Source organism: Tamandua tetradactyla, chromosome 6 (assembly GCF_023851605.1).
Source record: "Tamandua tetradactyla isolate mTamTet1 chromosome 6, mTamTet1.pri, whole genome shotgun sequence".
Taxonomy (NCBI): Eukaryota; Metazoa; Chordata; class Mammalia; order Pilosa; family Myrmecophagidae; genus Tamandua; species Tamandua tetradactyla.
This window is the reverse complement of record NC_135332.1, coordinates 80,650,368-80,674,363: the sequence shown is the minus strand read 5'-3', so window position 1 is coordinate 80,674,363 and position 23,996 is coordinate 80,650,368. Positions and strand designations below refer to the sequence as shown.

At 37.2% G+C, this 23,996-nt stretch overlaps 1 long non-coding RNA gene and 1 pseudogene across 1 annotated transcript in view; one reads left to right on the top strand and one right to left on the bottom strand.

Moving 5' to 3' along the window:
- Positions 1-23,996, top strand: part of LOC143686165 (uncharacterized) — an 80,964-nt gene that overhangs the window by 13,495 nt on the left and 43,473 nt on the right. The gene's annotated exons all lie outside the window — the stretch shown is intronic.
- On the bottom strand, positions 15,021-23,273 carry LOC143685679 (NEDD4-binding protein 2-like; annotated as a pseudogene).

Sequence of the window (23,996 nt, the reverse complement as noted above, 5' to 3'; positions counted from 1 at the left end):
TACATCAAATATGAACTGTAAGATACAATGGTATTTTTTCATCAAACTGATGTTTTTTGTTCATTCACAAGCTTTTTAGCTTTTTTGTCACTGTAATGACACCTCATATTCCAAAACTTATTTTTTGAGGAAGGCACTACTTAGCACTTTTAATCCACCTGACTGCTATACATGAAGCTCTGACCTCAGGTCTTTCATGAGCATGGAAATAGGTTCATCCTCACCCCCACTCCCCTGTACCAGCTTCAGAAAAGCCACTGGCAGGATGCTGCACTGCCTGTTCCATCAGTATTTCACATTCAGAAAAACAGTTTTCTCTCTTTCTCCTGACTGTGACTCCAGGAATGACCATGGAGATATAGGTCTCCAATTTTTTTGGTTTGCCTCCAAGTTGTGTTCAGAGAAATGAGCATGAAGGAAATACCTATTAAAATGTTTCTCAGCTCTGGCTACCTGTGAAGAAATTTCACATGATGGCTGTTTCTCTAGGACCACTGCAGATATGGTGCTTAGGATCCATGTAGCCTGCCATCATCTTATTCTAGGTTTTGATGTGTCAGTTTCAACATGCTGGGCATGCAGCCTCATACCCTTTGTGATCTTAGGTAGGCTTGGCTGGAAAACCTGCCCTCTGAGTTGGGCCAAATCTACTCCACAATGCTGGATGCAGTGCATTGTCCCCTCCTCACTGCAGGGAGGCTGGTTCCTCTCCTGAACATGACAGGTCATGTTCATCACATGTCTATGCTTGAACTATTTGTTCAGCTGTGGCAAAAGACAAAATTTCCTCCAGAAACAGGAGAGAGCAAGCAGCAAAGAGCATGAAATAGCTTCATCCTCTGAACAAAGAGGAACCCAGAGTCAGAGTGCTATAACCACTACCTTACCAGCCTCTCTTGCTGGGCCCTGATAGGATTCCTGAGGTCTGAATGGACTGACTCTGGATCACAGATGAGCAATGATGTCTTTAGTGTCACCAATGTTTATGGCCAGCTTAACATGGTGTCAAACTCAACCAAAGTAGAAGCTATTATTAGACACAGTAGGATTTAATGCCCTGTATAAAGCAATGCCTGTTTTTCAAGGTACAAATATAGACATGCTTGCTGAGAAGTTAGGTCTATGTTAGAAAAGAAACCACAACTTGTGATTTCTCTTAAAAAACATTTTGATATTTTTTTCTTAAAAACATTTCTATTTACAGAAATGTAGTTATTATGTAAATAATGTACATGTCTTGATTTCTAGAATGGTTATGTGATGATTATGCAACTCCCACAACTTGCATGACAAAATATTCTGCATGTATTAATATTTTCTTTTAAAGCAAATAGTTAATATAATTGAACTGTGTATGGCTGTAAAAGCACTATTCAAATACCATGCTCATGCAATAAAAACTAGTTGTATTGTCAAAAAAATACAATGATATTCTATATTGTTTTATTGTACAATTCTTTAGACTTTCTTGATGCTTACAGTAAAACTTACATTTAGAGAGAATCTCAAATTATTTGTATGTAAAAATTCACATGCATAAGTGAATATTAACATTAAGAACAGATAATCTTACATATTGGATTCAGTTTACAAGTCATTTAATATGTAAGTAAATATGCATCACTACTACATATTTTATTTCTTGTTTTGTAGGTGTATAATCCTTTCTGGACAAGTCATAGTCACGAACATGATCTTTATCTGGGAATTTGATGTTCTTCCAATCTGAAAAATATGCTAACTTTAAAGACAAAGCAATTGGTTGGGAATATCACAAAGAATATTTATTAAAAAGTGTGAAGTTCCTGTCACTGAACACTAACAGACAGTATAAAACTATCTGTCAGAGAAGCTGTAAAAGTAGTTGCTACCTTGAATAAGAAGCTGTTATTGGTGACCATTTAGAATATTTATAATTCCAGAATTCCAGAAATAAAGTATGCATGTATCATAGAATTGGGAGATTTAAAAAAGAATGGACTATGTTGACTAGCATGATAATGATAAAAATTGTATAAAGACTCCAGCTTATTGATCTCATGCTACTTGCCAGGCACTTTGCTAGGCAGATTTAGATTGTTCTATGATCACCTTCATAAAGAAAGCATCATGTCTAAAAATGTCCCCAAATCACAATAAATCAAACTCAATAGCTTCACTTCCAAAGTTGGCTATACCAGATACTTTCCATAGAAAATCCTTCTCCCTTGTACCATGCATGGAAATTTGAAGGATATTTGCTTTTCAACTTTGGAAATTGCTCTTTGTCTAGGTCCAACTGGTCATTTAAGGCCAGGCTATTCCTTTGGTGTTACACTCCTAAAGTACAAGTCTGCCAGAGGGGCCATCACTAAGAGACCAAGGTGACACAGTCTCTTCTTCATTGTCACTGTCACATTTATACCTTCCAACATTCAACTGCCTTAAGTCATGGCCTTGATTTAGTTCAAGTCTCCTCCATTCACATTACCAAGTTCCAGGAAATCCAGAATCCCTCAATACTTTCATCTTTTATTTTCAAGTCTATATTCCTTCACCATAGGCTTATATGTCTGTTAGGGTCTTTACTCTGTGCCTTCTAAAATAAATTTTAAAAATACCCTCTTGGGATAAGGATAACCTAGACCTCAGAATAAAGACCTAAACATCTTCCTGAAACTTGGGATGAAGAAGAAAAATAAAGAAAGTATGACACTCTATTTTTCTATCTCAGGTAGGTCTATAGTAACAAGAAACATTTTGTAAATAACATCCTGATACATGAATTTCACAACAAAATTTCCTACTAATATACTTCAGAAATATTGGATTTAATTTCTACAACAGCATTATAGTATAAGAAGTATTACTGTATTTCACAGATAAGAAATTGAAGCAACATTCCAAAATTCACACAGCTAATATTGGAAGAATAAGGAATTAAAATCTAGTTTGTCTGATTAAAAACTTATGTTCAGGGCAGGCCATGGTAGCTCAACAGGCAGAGTTCTTTCTTGCCATGCTGGAAACCTGGGTTTGATTCCTGGTGCCTTGCAAAAAAAAAGAAAATGTTCATATGTTCATGGTCATAAAGTGTATCACTTTTATGTTTATCATTGGTAATTCAACTAAAATGCTCTGAGCACCTTTGTAGAAGGTATGTATGAACTTAAAGAATTTTCCTTATAAGAATGAGGTCCTGAGTCCTTTTGAAATCATATGGCATGTGTTAGATTAAAGTTTGTGCCAAGGGTTTTAGGAGTTCAAAAAGATACTGACCAGGGCTAATTATCAAGACCCTATCATTGAAGGATCTGAGATTTTACCTTATTTTTAAGGTAACAAGTTGGACTGTAGGAGTTTCATAGATATTGTAAAAGACAAAAGGGAGTAACCTAGATTGGTCCAGATAGGTGGTTGTGCATAGAGTGATTTGCATTATAAGGGGGAAATCTTGAATTTAGGGAAACAGAATCATTTATAATTGGAGTAAGAATGCTATTTTTCTCTCTCTATTTTGGACAACTATCAGCTACTTATATTTTACAAACAGGTTCACATTTGAGAAGCCAAGTTCAAACTGCCAGTTGAAAATGACAGAGTATGTAAGAGAATGGATCAATTTTGACATGTTGGGTGTTGTTTTACACAGCTGTCAGGAATAGCAATCTTCCTTTTTAATTTAAACAGCGCCCAGGAGGGAGTAACCGCGTTTCAGGCCAAGAATTTTGGAAGGGGAAGTATGTTGTTCATAGCAATGGGAACATGAGGGAGGTATTGTCCTATATGTATACAGAATCCTTTATTTCATGCTTTCTCTTCATATTGTTAAAAGACTAACCTTGTTTATATATAATAAATTTAATATAATACATTATAAAATATATAATTTAATATTATGTACAATGTTTTATAAATAAAGAAGAAGAACAATGTAGAGTGTGCCCATAGGAAAGGCAGGCCCAGAAATGAGAAAATTTTGTTTTGAATTTGAATGTTTGGAATTTTCTGACCGGGGACTTATTGGAGAAAGAGTGAAGAAAATCATAAGATACAGGGAGAGGAAGGAGACATGTTGCTGAAAATTAGGAGACTTGGATTTTTGTTTCATCTTTGCCACCAATTTTCCATCTGACATTGGGAAAGCTATTTCAGTTCTTTAGATTTTAGTTCTCCACATCAAAATGAATGGGTTGAAGGAACTGCCCATGTGCTCGATAGCTGGGTAGTTGTAATATTCTGTTGTGTCTATGCTGATGCTCCTGAGAATTCAGAGGGAACATAGTCAGCAACTGAAATGTATTAGAAGCCTGAAAGGTGAAAATTCAAGCTCTTTATCCACCCCCTAAGCTGTGTTTTCTCAAAGATGTGTTTTATTTGATCCACATAAAATGTTTACCTTTTTAAATTATTTGAAAAGTTTTTAAAATCAGGATATTTCACATTAAAAAACAGATTTCTACATTCTTTGAAAAAAATGGGCAAAACTGTGCCCCATTTCTGCCTGTAATCTGTTCATTAGAGTCAAGTAACAGCTTATTGCCTTTGTACAGGGCAGGTGCTCCACAGTTCTCAAATCATAAGAAAAAAATTATGTCTTTGTGTACATGTGCTTTTTTCTGGGAAAAGAATCCTTGGTTTTCATCAGGGAGACATTATGCAAAGAATTTTAAGGACCATTGGTGTAGGCATGATATCAACTGTGTGTTGGTAAGAAAATATATGGGCATTGGGCAAAATGGGAAGCAGAACAAGGAATGGAAATGCAGACTAATTGGAAATCTATTATATTGATGCCTGATAATTTAATGACAATTGTAGGAATTTCTCAGGTAATGAAGAGGCACAGCAATAATGCAGAAGTTAAAGTCAGAGGTCCTGTGTTGCCAGAAGTGGGAGATCTAATTTTCTTCTGGTTATCACTCTAATGTTGTTGACCAGTCCTGGAATGATTATTTCCACTTCTTGAACATCAGGAGAAGGTCCAGTTTTATTCTACAATGACTTTAATGGGGTAAAGAAGGTGGAAAACAGCTGAGGATGCCTCTTTCTGTTAATCTGGTGGTGGCCTCTCTGGATCATGGGTTCACTACATGATGACATTTTCAGGGTGAGGATGGTCCCAGGATCAGTGTTCCAAGTTAGGTCCTTGTCAGGATTGAGAGAGATATAGCTAAGTTCTGAATTTTTTTTCTAGGAGAGAAGGGGAAAGTGAAAGCTTCAGTTATGATATTCTTTTGCTCTGGGTGGAGATGTCATGGCTCTCATTATTGTGAAAACTTTTAATTGTGTTGTGTCAGGTGTGGATGAGAACAGCAGTAGAGAATGGGTGTCTCATTTATTCATGCTGTAATGATATAATAAGATTGAGAACTGAATGTGAAAAGACTAGTGGAAATATTTTTGCCCATTTAGTGTACCAGTATCCCCATGTTTTCATGATAGTCTTTGTTTTAAAGCTCATTATATCAATATCTTGATAGCTGTGGGACACAAAGACATGAGAAAATTGTAAGTGATATTATTTTGTGAAAATGCATTGTTGTATTTGCGTTGCAATGATTTAAAGCCTTGGTCTGATTGTTCAACTTGTGGCACTTGTGCAAAAGTGCTTTTGTTAAAACTGCAGTGACATTAACAGAGGTTGGTGTTTTGTATAGTGAGATGGCTAAGTTTCCACATCAACTAGGCTATGCTATGGTGTCTATATGTTGGTTATGCAAACACTGACCTGATTGTAACTGTGGTGAATTTCATGGACTTAAATTATCAACAAATTGACTGCATCTATGGCTGATTCCATCTAAAATCATCTAAGGAGTTTGCTTTCAACAAAGAGAGTATTCTCACCCAAGCAGTTGAAAGCTTTAGAAGGAGAAGTGATGATTTCAGCAATAAGAAGGAAGAATTTCCACTTAAAATTCAGTCAACCTGTTTCTCTTGGGGAATTCATAAGAAACCTTCATTGGAGTTTCCAGCTTTAAGCATGCCCTACTGAATTTGAACTTGCCCATCCTCATAGTTACATGGGTCAATTACTGTAAAAAATCCCATAATATTTACATATATATCATGTTGATTCTGTTTCTTTGGCAAATCCTTTGTAATACACATTGGCAAGCCAATAGTAGGCCTATATAGGTATTCACCATTGTTAAGTAAAATTTAATGGTCCTATCCTACAACTGCCAGGGGAAGCCTAATTGATCCACTTGTTGATTTTGATGTAGCCTTTCTCCTCTGTAAATTTATCCTCTTATGCAATAGTCATAGTGTCTAGATTTCTGGCACGTGGTAGTCCTTAAACTCTGTGTAAATTTCTTTCTGCTGAGACAAATCCTCAATAAACAATCCATTTTTGTAACCCAATGATTCTCAAATATCCTAAGCTTTCACATGGTCTCAAATAGAAGCCATAGGGTGGAGTATCTGAAATTTCTGGAGACTTTCCCCCCTTTGAGAGGCCTGCCTGCTTTGGTGTTATGGTTAGCTTATTGGCTTTGCTGTTTAACATTGGCTACTCTGTACCATGTTTGTTATGAGCTGAAGTATAGTGCACCAGGATGGGCAGAGTGGGAGCCAATGTGAGGACTTTCCCCAAAATCTCTTTATTCCTAATGTCTCAGCTGTGAATTCTCCAGTCCTGATTTTACCAAAGGACCTGTTATATGATTGGCACATTATAAACCTTAGAAAAGTTTTGTTTAAGGTCTTTCTAGGAATAGAATTATACCATGCAGTTAAGCCATTGGGCACTTTGTTCTATTACTCATGGGAAAATTGGAGTATTTGAATAGATATGATAAACTATTATTGTCCATAGACTAACTCCTTTATACCCCATGTTTCCTGTATCAGTTAGAAAGGCCATGGTTATATTGTTTAGAAGATGCTGACCATCCTCCCTCCAGTCCCCACTGAGCAAGAAGAATAGTTATTTCTGGGAGGTTTGGCAGTTTACCTCAGTGGTAGGATATGTATCCATTTGCTCATAGGGTTATGGCACGCCAATGGGTCTGGAATTTGCTCAGTCTTGTGGATACATTTTCACTTTAATAAACAGGCCACAGTCGCCAGTATAATTTTGTAGGGAACTTTTCATTTTCAAAGACATAACAAGAATCTCAGTTTGTAAGCTAAATTGGCTGTGCCTCAGTTTGACTTTGGTCTCAATGAATTAAGATTCATTTCAATTCAATTGAATCAATTGAATAATTTATTTCAAATGAAATAAATTAATTAAATTAAATTTAATTAGTCATTGGGGATATAGTTACTTAAACCAGAGAAGCTGATCTCATTAAAAGCACAAATCATTTCTATTCCATCCTTAAAAACTTGGCTAAATCTTGCTACAGTTCCAACCACTGCTGTGCTACTTTGCCTGGTAAATTAACAACTCTTTCAAGTGACTAGTAGCAGTTAAAATGAATATTTGTTAAGATCCTTAGGAAGTGGCATGTCTGTCTGATGTTAACATTAATTTTGTTTCCTTGATTTTTTTGATTCAGAATATCTGCCTTTCAAGCTAATGTTTGATATAGTTAATTGCCTTTCATAATAAAGGGCACCCCCCACTCTTGCCTGCCTGCCATCCCAAAGCAGGGTGCTAGGAGAGTCAGTTGTGTTCTGGGAATGAGTTTCTTAAGCATAATTTTAGTTCAATCCATCAAGTATTTATTAGCACCCAGTAAACATATTTCACCCTATTGAGCTGTTGTAGTGAATAAATCTGCGATTAGGATACTTTCTGCTCTCAAGAAGTCTACACTATTACGTTTCACTCAACTCTTGCCAATAATATGCCCATTGCACATGGCCACTGGGGATTTCTAAGAGAATATTTCCATCATCATTGTTTGCAGTAATGTTCACTTAATGCAAAGCTTACTGAGTACATTTTATTGTATTTGTTGATTATTGCAAAAGTCATCAAGTTAAACAAAATTTTAAAAAGAAAAGAAAATATAAAGAATGCAATGTATGTAGGTAACTGTATCATATTAATTTCCTATAAAACTGATATTGGGTTAATTTTGCAAGTATTGTTAGAATTTAACATTTTGTCTTGGAGATAAGTGTTTTGAAATACGGGCTGCTTTGTGCAACTTTACAGGAGACATACAATAGGCTAAAATATTCAGTTCATTATACCAGTGCAATAGCAAATGATTCCAATGATGTATTCAAAAGTTAAGTTTAAAGAAGCTTCTTTAATTGAAAAACAGTGGCCTTTACAGTTCATTGTGCTGTTTTTTAACTTTCATTATACATTCTCTATAGCTATTCCTCTTTTAGAAAAAAAGAAAAGTTTTCTTAAATCTCTAGGTAGTGCTATGCAATTATTTCATTTTAAAGAAAAAGTATGTAGTATACTCTTTGTTCAATTTCTGCAAGTCCCTGGAGAAAGAATTATCTCTCTTTATACTTTGCCTATTTTTAAATCTTTGTTTTCAAGGTTGCAAGAAGATATAAGTAATTTTCATTCCTTCGTTCTTTGTAGGAGTATTACTTTAAAAATACTGTACCTTCAAATGTAAACCAGGGATAAATAGGAGAAAGAAAATTCATTCTGCCCTTGAATTAAAAATTGGTGACTAAAATTTGAAAATCGATGAAAATACTAAATTTTATCTTTTTTCCCCTTATGTCTTCAAGTCAATTTACATGTTTGATACAGTCTAATGAGCAAACCAGGAAATTCAGGAAAGAAATTAGAGTGGCCATTTTGTTACTAATGCAAGAGAAGTTTCAGCTACACTAAGGGACATCTGTTCTTTCACAGAATGTTTAGAGTTGGTCTAGTATTACCTGGTGGAACAGTGCTGATCTTCCATTTTCTGCCTGAGGAAATCAGGGCCCAGTTCAGAACTGGTGTCTCCTCAAGGTGGATCAATCCTCCAGCAGGACTGTTGCCCAGAGCCCTCTGTTCCCGTTCTCTCAGCTCTCTCCTTGCTTTTGGCTTAGTATAGATGCCTCCAACAAACCTGTGAACACAATCCTTCATCTAAAATCACAAAACTCTTAGAAACTGAAGGTTAAGGTTTTGAATTTGAGGGAATATAATTTTTTTTTATAAAGAAAGGTGAGTTTAGTTATTTGAGTAGGGAAAAAATCTCCTTCCTTTCACTGTGAGTGCTGTTCTGTCATCCAGTTTTCCAAAGAACATGCTTCAGAAAATGAATCTCTCCAAATGCTCAATGGCTATATGTAAAAACTCGGTGGGAGAAATTAGTTGGCAGATACCTGGGTTAAAATAATTGAATGGTTTTTTGCTTACTTTTTACTACAGATCCTCTCTAGAGCTAATTCGTATTGGAGAATATCCTAGAGGGGAATAAATCACAAACATATTTGACCATGGAAATTCTTTTTTCTCCTGTAGAACATCTGTTTAGTACAAATATAATTTGGGTAACACTGATGAGAGCATATCTCCAGACATTAAAAGCAAGAATAATTATTTTAATAATTTCACTGTCGATAAACTATCCTACCACATTTAAATAAATTTATATTTTAGAACGCTCATCTAGAGCAATACCTTTTAAGGGTATGAGAGTAACTCATTTTGTGGGTTTATTGGAAGCTGCACAACTAACAGATTTGCACCTTAGAGGTTATTCTACCAGGGACTTTGTGGCCAAGGAGCTGCCATGAATATATTTGACAAAGTTTTGCTAATCCTCAAGGGTGCCGGATGGGTGGGAAAGCACCATGTGCCAGAGAGTACCAAAAGACACCCAAGAAGACATTTGCGTGCCAACATATGGTTCCATATCCTTATTGTATAGCAGCAGCCCTACTTCTTCCTGATGATCAGGCCAGTTCACTTGCCAGGATGTGACTCCTTTCCCTTCCTTCTGGTCTTTCAGTATAATAAGCATAATGTGAATGGGCAGCAGTCATAGTTTAAAGTTCAATGGCACTCTTGCTGTATCTCCTGGCACAGAAGTATTCACATTGGAAACCAGGGGTTCTAAACCTGTAGCACACACGGTTGAAATTCTTCAAGGGGGTGGTTGAAAACAGAGGTGCCTGGGCTACTTCTGTTTTCACCCCTTGATACCTGGACCCATAAATTCTACCTACTGAGAACACAGCACCATAAAAAAGTCACTGATTTAAGTTATAAGGTATTCTAGAGTATGAAGCCCCATTCTCAGAGGATATCATTTGCAAGTTGACATCTCAGCTGTGCCTTTCATCAGGCCATTGCATTATTCTATCAGGTTAGCATCTTCCAGGTGGTATAATTAGTGATAGGCAATAGGTCCCATGGTGATGTGATCACTGTAAAGTATGTGGGATCCCGTGTCAGTGGATCAAACACTGTGTAAGCCCTTGGAGAGTGATACTAGCCTGGGACTGTAGGCAGAAAAGAAAAACCCGTACACAGAATGTTTGTTAAATCTTGTCAAGTTGAGTTGCTTCCCCTTCCAGGATAAAAATCTTCAATTTGATTAGTTTCTTAAGAAGAGACTGGATTGTCTTCTTGAGGAATGGTACCATAGGAGGAGCTCAGATTTTGTCTCTGTTCTTGGCATGTTGGATATTTGGAAGCAACTGTAACTAGATAAGCCTTAGTGAGTGGGAGCTCATGGTTGGGCCCCAACATAGACTCCATCCTTGACAATATGACTTTTATGTTCATGAGCTTATCTATTGTGCCAGCACCAGGTGTTTGAGATAGAGACTAAGTAATTTAGGCTACTTCTTGGTCATATAATGTCTCTTTTGATGTAGATGTTCTTTGATGGGTTCTAACATGAGATCACAGATCTCCACTCTTCATGCACACTCTCACAGGCCATCATAGGTTCCCAGACTTTCTTGTTTATAATTTTCTAATTTGTGTCCTCACAGGTCTTTACCCATGTAGCACAAAAATTTCCCCACTGTCCCTGAATCTGTATATTTTCTAACAGGGCACTTCTCTTTCCACACAAAGTAGAAGACCAGGTTCATCACCCAGTGCAATTGATTACCCCTAGCAACAGCCACCCAATTCCATAGTCTCTGTAATTACCATTTGCTTTATTTGTTAAAGCCAGAGATATTGCACCTAACAGTGCATTTCCTTTTATCACTATCCCATCTCAATTCATTATCAAAATGGGAACAATTGCCTTATTACTGCATACCGGGAGCTACTGGTATTCCATTCACCACCAGTGATGAAGTTTTCCTTGCTAGCTTATCAGCAGGTAATTCAGTTGCAAAATTCCATTTGAGAGACAGTTTCATTGAGTAACTGCTGGCACCAATTATTGTACACTGGTCCCCAGAAAACAGCCTCTGAGAAGGAGATATACATGTAGGAATTTATTGGGGTGTGTTTTTAGGGTCAACAGCTGTGGGAGAATGAAGAAAGAAGGATTGTGCAGAGAGGGAAGTTGAAGCATGATGCTGTCACAAAAAAATATTCATTGATTCCACAGGGAAGGAACTGTGGAGCTGTGTTGGTTCTTTAGAGTTGAACCACAGCAGACCAAGAGTGATGAGTACTCATACACTTCCACAGACTGGTCATTGACTACCCACTGGCCCCAGGAGGGAGGGAGCTTTGGGTGACATAGCTCTCTTCAGGCTAGGGCAATTCCTAGAGAAGCAGTCAGCTGAGATCTGTCAGGCACCTATACTCCCAGGAGCTGGGCAGTCAGTGCTTCAGTACCAAAAGAAAGGGGGTGGGAAGCAAATCTGGGTCTATTATATTTTGCTAATATTAATAGTATCAGTATAAAAGTAAATTGTTGGTTGTGCTGCAATAACAGGATACTCACATGGAAAAATAATGAAATGTGACCCTGCCATAAAGCATACAAAAGAAATTTAATTGTTGGTCTTAATGTAAACATATATAGAACTCTCTTTCCTTAGTTAATTGAAAAGTAAACAAATCATCAGAAATATCCTCTATACTCATCCTTTCGTGAAATTGGGGATTTGTCGTGGTGGGGGTCAGGAAGGGGAAGAAATTGTAGGTGGATGTCTTCTGATTTTCCTGTGTTTGTAATTTTAATTCAGCCACTAAATGGCTCTGTACTTTTAGGTTGATCACTTAGCTTCTCTGAGTATAAGATTTTATATCAGTAAGTGAGTAATACCTGTCCTTCTTTCTCATACATTTATTGTGAAGAACCCAAACACTCTACTGACATAGAAGGAATAGTGTCTTATAGTGATATCATGACTAGCAGCAGGAGAATGGTAAAATGGACAAAACTAGAGAATAATAATAATAAATTTTCCTTTCCCTTCAAACAATGCTCCAGTTTGCTTAGTGTTAGGATCATACATACTTGCACAGAGAAATGAAGAAAACACAACTCATTAGTTTTGCTTCAAAACAGGCAGGAGTTGTCTGCCTAGCAACCAGCAACAAGATGGGAAAAAGCAGGTCTCAGCCAATGGTCCAGATGCTTCCTGGTACTTACAATGTAAATACAGCATCACCCATGGATCACCAAGATCCTTCTCTTTATGTAGACAAAATTGCAAGTTGGTGAGAGGGAAGAAAAATCCATGTATATAGAAAACAATCATATGTGACCCCAACCCAGTATGTTTCAATGTAAATCACTCTCTCCATGCACCTTCATAGCAAGTGGTAGTCTGGGGTAGTCCATTATAACAGCAGGGCAGCCATAAAGACAGTCAGGATGTAAATGATGACAGAATAAATAGTCTCCTATTTTATTAGAGATAATTGGAAGGAAACCTTTTAAAAGACTATGCTTTATAATGATGCTCTAAATATTAGGGTACAAATTAAAAAACTCTGCTTTGAACCTTCCCAATTTGGTATGTGTTTACATGTTTTGTTTTATGCTTTTGCAAACTGTGGCCTCTCCAGAAGCCAAAAATCATTGTGGGACTCAGTTGCCCTTGCTTCTTTTCATAGTATCCAAGAATGACAAAACTGGAGACCTCTCAGTATATGAGGCTGCTGAATCATCAAAAACCCCAGGTCCTTGATTCAATGAATGCAAATTCTAGGCAGGGGTGGAATGTTCAGGGATTTAGGCAAATCATTTATTGCACTTTGGAAACTTTGGAAATGTGACTGGCTATTATAAAAATTATTTTTCCCAGTGTTATGACTAGTCAGACACTGATCAGGCAATCTATCTTACCTTTTGAGGTTTTTCATCCATTTTTGAGGTTTTAGCTTACCTGGTTTTCCAAGAAATTCTCTCTGTTGCCTATTTCTTTGACCCTTAGCACATTTTTCTCTCTCCTGCCAAACCCTAGAAAATTGGTGCTTCTCAGGGTTCTCTCTTCTCCTCCCCTCTCCCCCCTTTATTCAGAACATACTGATCTGAAATCTGCTTCTGCTGATACTCTTTCCTCTTTTTTCATCCCCCAACCATTCCTTTGGTTTCCAACCCCACCCATCCACTCCTAAGTGTCCCTTTGTTCCTTGCTCCTGCCCCCACCCCCTACAAGCATACCTTTGGTTCCTTGACTCCCCCAGCCCCATGTCTCAAGTACCTTAAAGTCCTTGAGATTTTGATAATGCTTCCCAATTGCAACCTGTCTGAGTGACTGTGGATCCTTTCTGGGTCATAGGAGAAACTTTTAAGTATTTCAAATGCTTCAGATCATAGACAAGAAAAACAAATTTTTCCTTTGTTAACACTGAGTATCTCTCTGGTATGATTTTTCTGTATTCCCATACTATCCAAATCTTTCTTTTCAGGATTGAGAGGGTGAAGAAATAAGAGATGACTGCAATGTTCTCTTACCATTTCTGCTCACCTCCTGATTTGCCCTTGTTCAATATCCCTCCATTCTACAGCCTGAATGAACCTCCTAGAAAATTGGTCCAATTTTATCATTCTCTTAACACCCCCATGGCTTCCTGTCATTGCCATTAGGGTAAACATCCATCATCTTAACAAGGACAACCAGTTCAGTTCTTTTCAAACCTCCTCTCTTGCTACATGTCTCTTCTTCCTTTTGGCCTCTGCCAAATTGGACATCCTCCAACTTCTTATATTTTTCTTGTTCTCTGTTTTCACTATCACTTTGAACATACTGTTCCCTCTCTTCCAACGCAGACCTTGGAATCACTACAATCTCATCCTTGGAGTTCAAGTGTCCTTTCTCTCTCATCCCCAGTTCCCCTTCTTATAAGCAGATAAAAGAAAATGTGAATTTGAGTCTTATGGGTATTTGTTCTGGTCCCACTTTTGTTTTGTTTTGTTTGTTTATTGACTCTTCCAATAGCAGCAGACCTCAAATTGACTTCCTGTACTCCCATGAGTAAGAAAAGCACCTTCTGCCTAAGGAGATGGAATCTTTCCTGTGCCTCTGTTGGCTGGTAATTGTCTTCAGGTGTAGAGCAACTGGGTGAGATTCCTAGTTAGGGTTGTGCTAGGAGGTCTCTTAGCTGTGGGAGCAAAGCCTCAGGCCCCCTCCGGCCCATGTACATTGGAGGACAGCTGAAATGAACTAGAAATTGGTATTTAATTTTCAGTGTTGGTGTTACAGAGGCATGGATGAGGGATTGTTTTAGCACAAGGAATTAAATATCTGTCAAGACACTCTGCAGTATTAACATGGAAAAAAATCCACTCCCAAAGTGGTTCTGGGCTGAGTTTCAGTGGTAGTTATTGACATCATTATTTAGTAGGAGAATTTCCATCAACAAAATTGATATATCTCTGGTTCTTAATTTAAATGATTTTTTTCCAGTTAGCAAGAAGAATGTTATTATCAGTTAGATTTTGATGGTGGTAGCAAAGCAGAAGGAAGCAGAGATATGAAATTGTGAGCTCAGGCAATAACAATACTTAGGAAAGGAAACACTCCTGGGAGAAAGAATTGAGTAAACGTGATAAGTTTCCTGATTTATCTTCTTCACAAAAGTGTTCTTACTTCCCTAACCAATTTCACTTGCTTTCTACCATGTTCTCCATGGCATGCCTTTAAAATAACTTTTTAACCCATGAAGATGCAGAGTTGGCACAGTTTAGCACAATAGTGACCAGTGTACCAACATTTTTTACCTGCTTTAGATTCCTCATAATTTTTCCTTAGGTCACGATGGGTCTGAAGGTAGTAAGCTGCACAAGATAGGAGAAGAGGTATTCTTTTAGAGCTAGGACTAGTGTAAACTTTACCTATCTAAATTTTGTTTTATTTATTTTATTTTTAGCAATGCTTCTCCCTCTACACACACACTGAGTAGGTGTTGGAGCCTGAAAAATGTGAAAAACAAATATGAAGGTGTTTAAACTTTTTTAAAATCAACCTTCATTTCAGAAATTTATCACAAATTCCTAACTCCCAACTGTGGGTACTTCTGAGCTCAGTTATGTAGCATGGTATTACATGCTGGGACTATAAAAACCTTAGGGTGTCTGTTTACCAAGAAGAAGATTTAAGTGATCATCAGAGCTCCCATATAGCCAGCCCCTGAGAATTCTGCAGCACTGAGGTTTTCTATCCAGCTTAGGATCACATTACTTAGGCATCTGGGTTACATGGCCAATGAACTCCAGAGGAATTAAGCATGTTCATTTAGGCAGTAATTTCTGTCTTTTCTATTATCAGACCTTATTAGAGTGATTAGCAAGTAGCTAAAATGAGACTGATTCTGGCTTAGTTTTATTTCATTTTCTTTGTCTCCACTAACAAAAAGGGCATGAACCAGCAAAGAATTGACTGGACCTCTGAGAGAGGGATGGAAGGAGAAAGAAGAAAAGTGAATGTCCAGTTTCCCTCTGAGACTGGATGAACTACTTCTGGCTGTGAGGTGCTGGTGATCTCTGGGAGAGGGCTGCACTTGTATCTGGAGAGTACAGGAAAACATGTAATAAGGAAATAATACCATACCTTGTTGTCATTGAGCTTGAGGCACTCTTGGTAGTTGTTTCTGAGCTCCCTGGGCTCAGCGATGTTGGTCTGGGGGTGCATGCAGCTTGAGAGTAAGAAGGAGCAGCAGGTTTGTATGTACACAGCATTATCCAAAAGTCTCATATGCCCACACTTCAGAAAACTCTGACAGCTGCTAGGACAAATGATTTTTCCAGTAGAATTATGCAAAGCCAAAAGCAGTCAGCAGTTGTATTTGCCATTGTGAATTGTGTTCCAAATCTTATTCTGACATACTCATTACAGTGAGCCCAAGATGTTCACTTAAAAAAATAAAAATTTTGCATCTAAGCAACTTCAGAAATGTTCTTGTATTGTCTGGTAGCACTACATCATTTTTTCCTGAATATATACATATATGTTTTGCATAGCAGGCACCAGGAATCAAACCTGGGTCTCTGGCATGGCCAGCAAGAACTCTGCCACTGAGCCACCATGGCCCACCCCTTTCTGAATGTATTTTGATTCTTAACTTAGATCCTAGTATAGCCAAAACTCAGGTCTGCAATGTATCAAAATGTTCTATTAAAGTTAGTTCATGAGAAGTTGTGTTGATCCACAAGGAATAGACTGCATTTTGGGAATTGTGGCAAATAGATAGAATCTTTTATGATATTTGTCCTCAATCTCTCTGAAGAATATAGGTTGCAGGTGAATGAAATGACATAATGATAAAGCAAATATTTTTTCAGTGAAACTTTCTGAGGCTAAGAATGCAATAAGACAGAAGAAACTCATAAAGTTGAAATTCAGCTAAAACATGTATGCATTATTTTTAGATATTTTTTGCCCCCATTAAATGTCTTGTTCTTTCTGCCATCTTGCAGAAGGTGCTATTAACCAATGCATGAATAACTAATGACAGAATCTACATGAGGTATCCCTCTCTTCTATGCTTATGAAATTCTCTGCATAACTTCTTTGAAGCCATCATTTTGATGTCTTGTAATTTTTAGTGGCTTCCCTCCAGGAAGGACATATGTTGGAGGTCACTATTCTGGAGGAAGACAGGAAAGGGTGAGCCTTTTCTTTCTCCTTGCTCTTATGTTTTTTACCCTGTATTCTTGTTGTAGTGATAAATAAGGATCAGAGTGTGTCTTTTGTCATTCAGAGTTTAGTGGAGGGCTAAGCTGGTTCAATGTGATGTCTCAGGGTAAGGAAACAAGGAGGGCTGCTTAACTGTCATTAGGTGAAGTCTTAGAACTGTTTGAATTCTACTGTTTAGTCTGGATGTGTAGGGTTGAAGATGAATATTTAGAGCAGGAGACCTATAAGTGATAATGATTGTACCTTTGACTGTATGGATCCTGAGTCTTATCTCCTGGGAATCTAATTGAGGTGGTGAGGATTTGGATTTGGAGATGGGACTGACTTAGCCAAGGGAACCCTAACATCTGTCACTGCCAGCAATAGGGAACCTCAACAGTTGGTGAATGTCTAACAAGCATTGCCTGATACAAATTGCAATGACTGCCACCTTTCCACATAGTGAGTAATAAACATAGGCACTTCAATTGACTGGATTAGCTCCTGAAAATTTTTATGAGAAGAATTTTTTTAAAATGATACATTCAAGCAATATTTCAATATCATAGTAATTTAGTAAATAGGGATAATATATTCAGAATATTTTTATAATCTGACTAGAAAGTAGGGTCAGCTAATTTACTGACTGGCAAATACTCAGTTTTCTAACTAAATATTATATATGTAGTTTAGCAGTGACTAGGATGTTCATTATTTGATCCAGCATAGAACTTCATTTTTAATTTTTTACATATATGATGAACCAGATTCTAATTATTATTAATCTCAACTCTTAATAAGGAGATGACTCATTAAAATAAAGTAATTTGATAGTCTCAACCTACAGCTATTTCCAGATTCTTTATGGTTTATGCACTATGTCCAGTGCACACCACAATAAGCATTGAGAGCAGATTAGAAACCCAGAAAGCATCATTAAATTTTAAGGACTGCAAAGACTCACTGTGCCTGGCTAGTCATTTACTTAAAGGCAAAGCCATTTTGCTTCAGATTCTCTTGTTACTACTTCAGGGTCCATAGGTATCTCTTGAGTCCTTTGTTGTTTGTTTTTCTCGGAGGACAAATGCGCTAGGTTTGATTTAATGTATAATTTTACTAAGTAATCTCTCAAATTACAATATGGAAAACACATAATTATGGAAGCAAGCAAGGCAATAATCATTTTGTATGGAACATCAAAAGCTTACAACTGTGGCAATTAGTGTGGCATACCTAGCTTAGATCAAGTTTGCATAGTGTTATCACCAAAGTGGTGCTTCCATACAGCTCAAGAGAACAGACAGTTTTCTAATTCCTTGGATATGATAAACCACAGAAACCCATCAAGGTCTCTTCAGTGACCTAGAAAATATATGTACCTTCCCTTCTTTTTTTTTTCAAAGTAAAGTTAAGTTTTTATTTGAACTTGTTTGAGAAGTTTAGAAAAGAAAGTTTACTTTAATTCACATTCATATTATTTTGTTTCAAGGATAGATGCTACTTTAATAGCAAGACAGACATTTGTTATTACTATTTTATGTAAAATAGAAATAATTTAATCTCTAGAAATTTAAAAATTACAGAGTCAAATAGTAGAAACTAGGAAAGACACAGCTCAATCTGCAAATTTAAATCTAAAACAATGTTGATTAACAGAGATGGCTTATTATTACATAAATATCAACTAGTTTTCCAGAAGTAAAAACCTCCAGCTTTGAAAGTATATTTAAAACATTTTTACATTTTAACATTGACTTCAATCAGGTTAAAGCAGATTCCAGACTAAGAGATGCAGAATTAAATGAAAATGATAAAGTTATCAAATAGAGTGAGAGACAATGGCTTAATATTCATATACTTCATACCAAATCAAATTTTTCCTGTAAGACAATTTCTTCTGACATTATTTCTCTGAGTGATAATTTTTCATTTTAGCATTCTATTGATCAAATAAAGGTAGCATTTCAGGCACTGCTAAAGTCTTCAATAATTTTCTGCCTATTCTGTGAGATGATTTTTGTTCAGGATTATTGAGACTAATATGCCCAACCAGGGGAGAATCTTGGATATGCTTGCCACAGGAGACTTCTTCTTGTCTTTGTCGTTCCATTACAGATTCCTTCCATTTCTCATGAATCGCTTTAGCCAGATTCAGATCTATATGAACCACACAATCCTCAACTCTTACAGATCCTGAATCAGTACCAACAGGGCCAAATAATTCATTGAGCTGAAAAGCCCGTTCAGGGGGTAATGCCAATTCCAGGCAGTCTATGGTCAGAGATTTGGCCATCACTGGTGTAGGATTCAGCATGTCAGTTTTATATTCTTCACTAACTCCTGCTGACAAATTACTCCCTGCCATTAGAATTTTCTCCATTTCCCATTCATCTTCATTCATAAATTCTTCTGTATTTATATGAAATTTTGCATTATCCTTTGGAAGATTTGCATTTTTCCTTACTTCAAAAGGGCCAGTAAAATGAATTTCTTCATTTGATTCAAGATCTGAAGTACTCAAAACAGAGTTTAAAATATCAGACACATTCACAGAAGAATGTATATTGTCACCAATTTCTGTGGCAACTAGATTCTTCTCCATTTCACTCAGGTCTGTAGGGGTGGCAGCTTTAGAGTACCTGGTAAAGACTGCTTCATGCTGTACAAACCTGAAAGCTCTGCCTGACTATTAGGAAGTGGTTCATTAGTATTCTTGAGATCTACAGTAGCATTAGGAAATACACTTGTTATTAACCCAGGTCTTTCAGGAGTTATAGCTCTTATTCCTGCTTGCTCTAAATCTCCATTTACTGCATCACAGACAGGCTGTGGGTCTATATTACTGATACCAAGTGCCTGGCTAAATTCTGGAACAGGAGAATTAGAATCCTCTGAAGTCTCTCTTTGACTAATAATTTCCTTCAAATTCAAACTTTGAGAACTTGGCAAAATTTGCGATTCAGCATATGATTTTTGGAAATTCTCAGATTCAGTATCCTCACATAACTTAGTTTCAGAATCCAACAAAGGGTTGTGGCCCAAATAATATCTTTGTTACACCACTCATATAGGTCTTTTAGGGCTTCTGATGAAAAGGATCCAAATAATTTACATAAAATGTTAAGACTTTCAGATTCATCAGCACGGGTAAGGTCACTTTATTCAACATATGTGCTTTTATCATACATTACCCTATATGGAATTGCTTCTTTAGCCTCTGATTTGGTGTTAATATTTAAAGTTTGTGCTTAAATCCATCTAATCTTCCTCTTAATAGAAGATTAATAGAAGATTAATCTTCCTGTCTAATCTTCTGTTAATTCTGACAGAATCTGAAACAGTAATTTTATTCTTTTCTACTTTCCATGAGAGAGAAAATCTTGTGGTGCAGTCTGGGTACACATGCCTACTCCTGTTCCAGAGACTCTTGTAGATTTATCCTCTGGAAATTCAGTTATAATTTGTGGTTCTACTACCCTAGAAATAGCACTTTCGGTAAAAGTAAGAGATATTGCATCTTGTCCATGAATCTTTGTACTCTGACAAGACTTATCATCATGAGGCATTTCATTGGGTAGCATTTCAGAACATCCTAGAGTTGAGTTGTCCAATGTCTTTGGTTCTTCAGGGCTTGTGCCCCAACAGGCCTCATGTGTTGTGTGTAAGGATATTTCCTTCATACTGTCATTAGTCCCAAATTCTAAGTCTGGTTCATTTAATCCAGCCTTTGGCATTCTTGATCTGTGTTCTGAGTTAAAGGATCAGACGAAGGCCAGTCACCCACAATGCTGAATGAGTTTGATGTATTTTTTTCAGTATTTTCATAAGTACCATATTTACAGCTATTGAGGAATTCTAAAGTATCTTCACAATGTGACTTCTTGCCATCCTCTATACTTTCATGTGGACATCCTTGTTGCTGCATACTATCTATATTCACAGATACGCTATTATCTAATACTCCATGCAAATGAAGGGAATTATACTTCTTGTCACTTTGTATAGATGCAGTTTTTTCCATTTTTCAGTTCCTTTTTGTCCTCCGACCAATAGTCTTATCAACTGACCAGTCACCAACAAAATTTGATAGCTCCTGTCTCAGGAACTTTCCCAAAGTTGATCTGCTTTTTTGTTTCCCAAAGGCTTTTTTCTTTACAGTTGCTCTTTCTTCCAACATTTCACCAGATAAAGATTTTTCATCTTGAACAGACATAGTCTTTGTGAGACTGCAGTATTCTTGATTATTTTCACCATAGCAAAAATTTGGTGATACTCTCTCTACAGAACTATATGCATCAGTTTTGCTGCACTCTTTTTCAGAAGCCATTTCTACTTGCTCTTCTTTTTCACTTTTGTCTGTTACTTGTACTTTGCTTTCAGAGTCAGAAAAATACATTTCTAGAGCTTCCTGAATGAAAGCACTCTGAATGCTATGATTCATATCAGCTATTTCATTTTCTCCTTTGTTTAAATCCGCATTACAAAGATAAACAATATTCTCGGGTGACATAGTTTCATTAATCAGTTTGAGTTTCTTCTCTTCAGTTAACTCTAGGTGCTTCAAAGACGAGGATAAAATGTTTTCTTCCTTTTTTAGAGGTAATATCTTCATTGTCTTTTGGGCTGGTAAATCTGCCATAAGAAGATGCACAAAACTCAATACATTCAGCTTTCTCTTGAACTGAAGAGCCCATGATCATTGGCACTGAAACAAAATGCTGATAGTTTTCCAACATTCTTGTTATTTTTTCTTTGCTTACTCCTTGCAAGTTCCTTTGGTTTGAACTTCCACCATATATCTTGTTCCTGGAAAAGGACTTTATATTTACATTTTTGAGACAAAGCAACATATGGCTTCATTTCCCATGCCTGTAGGTTTGTATTATCTATTATTATAGGAGATACCTTCTTCTCAAATGCTTCTTTTGTGCGATTCTGGTTCCATTCATGTGCTTCTCCTAAGTACTTTATATCAAACTGGTACTGTCCATTTATGTAAAAATAATCATCAGTACTAAGAACGAGTCCAGCCAGATTATCCCCTTGCAAAATCCTTGCCAGAAGGATTTCCCTGATCCTGGAAGTCCTCTGAGAAGAACAAGAACTAGTCCAACATAAGATGTCTTCTTTCTTACAGCCTAAGAAACGGGAGTTTCTTGTACTTGATAAGCACTACTTCCCTCTTTTTGTTTCTCCATGCCTTTGCTGCAGAAGTGTGAGAAATAACAGAGGGTGGAAATGTATAGCTGACAGGTCTCCAGCATGTAGCTGTGGTCATGACAGGAGTTACAAAGCCATGGTTTCTTTGAAAGAGGTCAAAAGCAGGAATCATTGGATTCCACATCAGTGGAGGTGGAGAAGAAGACAGTAGTAAAGGAAAAGGGGTAAGTACCGGGCAGTAATTCATATCCTTTCCCTTTGGTGGCAGTTCAGTATATTTGCATGGTTTGAAATTGAACCCCTCAGAAGGTATAAGCACATCAGGGGCCAAAGTAGATTTCTGACCCCCACCTGCAGCAAGTAAATCGAGCCCTGGGTTTTGTGCAGAAAGATTTAAAGGAGACTGAGGTGCACTAGCATCCAAATCTACAGGGACTTCAAAGAATTGAGCCTCAATACACTCAGATTCTAAAGTTTCCTTCTGTCTTTCTTTCATCATGATTGCTACAACCCATGATAGAGTCATCTGGCACATTTAAAGAAGAACTGAGAAGACAATCATCAGGATAGTCATCTTCCAATGCCAATGTGTTATCCCCTATAAAACTTTTAGACTCATTCAAAACTGAGTGTGAAATTAAGGGATATGCACTTAATGTAGAGGCAAAGTTCTCTAAATTTTCATTTTGCAAATCCAAATTTTGTGTAGAAAGAATGGAAGTCATACTATTTGAATCTGAATTTATAAATTCACCAGAGTCACTAAAACTATTAACATCCTACAAAGGCAAAAATGAGTGTACTTCATCATCAGGAGAATAATTCACTTTCTCAAAAGCACTCTGTATTAAGGAATCCAAGTATTCAGCTAGCTGCATGTTCAAAAATGAATCCATTTTTGAATCCTCCCTATCTCCATCAAAAGGACACTTTTCCATTATATCATCTCCTATTGCACTTTGTTGGGTCCCAGAAGCAACTAAGCTTTTTAAAGATGATTCTTCTGTTTTGGCATCAGCAGCAGATAATTCTAATAAAAAACCCATGGCATTTTCAACTCAAAGGGTTGTTGTGAGGATTAAATAAGATAATCCATGAAAAAGTGCTGTGCACAAGGCCTGGCACCTATTAAGCACCCAATTATTGTTCCCTTTGAAATCACATTCAGAAAGCATCAAATATACTACATCAGGATCCAGATCAGAAAACATCTCTGATATATTGGTGAGGAGTTCCTCCTAATCAATTTTTGTCTCATACATGGAAGGAATAGCAGTGGTTGACTCCTCATGACTAGCAATACCGGACACGACAACTTCCTTAGAGTCTGTAGTCTTCTGAAAAGGACTCCCCCTAAGACTTTTCCTTCTCCTTGGTGTTCTGATTCCAAAAACTAAAATGCTTCCCTTTTTTTTTTTAAAATGTTTGATATTTAAAACATACCTCAAAGAAAACAGGGTTATATATCTTGCATATTCCAGCAGTAATAGGATGTTTTTAGTACCTGGAATTCTCAGGTCCATCTCTTTCTCACAAATAAAATAAAAATATCATGCGCCAGATACATGTATTATCTCATTTAATCTTCCGCTGCTCCTGCAGCGGGCGGAGGACGTTGATGCCCGGGCCGACACCCTTTCCCGCCACTGCCACTGCACTCTCTGGGGCTGTGCTGGGTTGGCGAGCAGTGGCGTCCGCAGGGGGCGGGGGCGAGGGGGCGGGGAGACGTGCGGCCAGAGTGCCGGGTGGGAAGACACTGCCGCTCTCCTTCTGGCCGTGGAGGAGCACCCTTTTGTAACTTCCCTTCTGAAATAGCATTCTTATTTTATTTTATTTGCCTAATCCTCAATGAGTGGCTTTCAGAATATTTCTACTATGTATTTTAAAAACATTGGATATTCTGATATATGCTATATATTTCACTTCATTTTGTTTTCATAACATCCCTT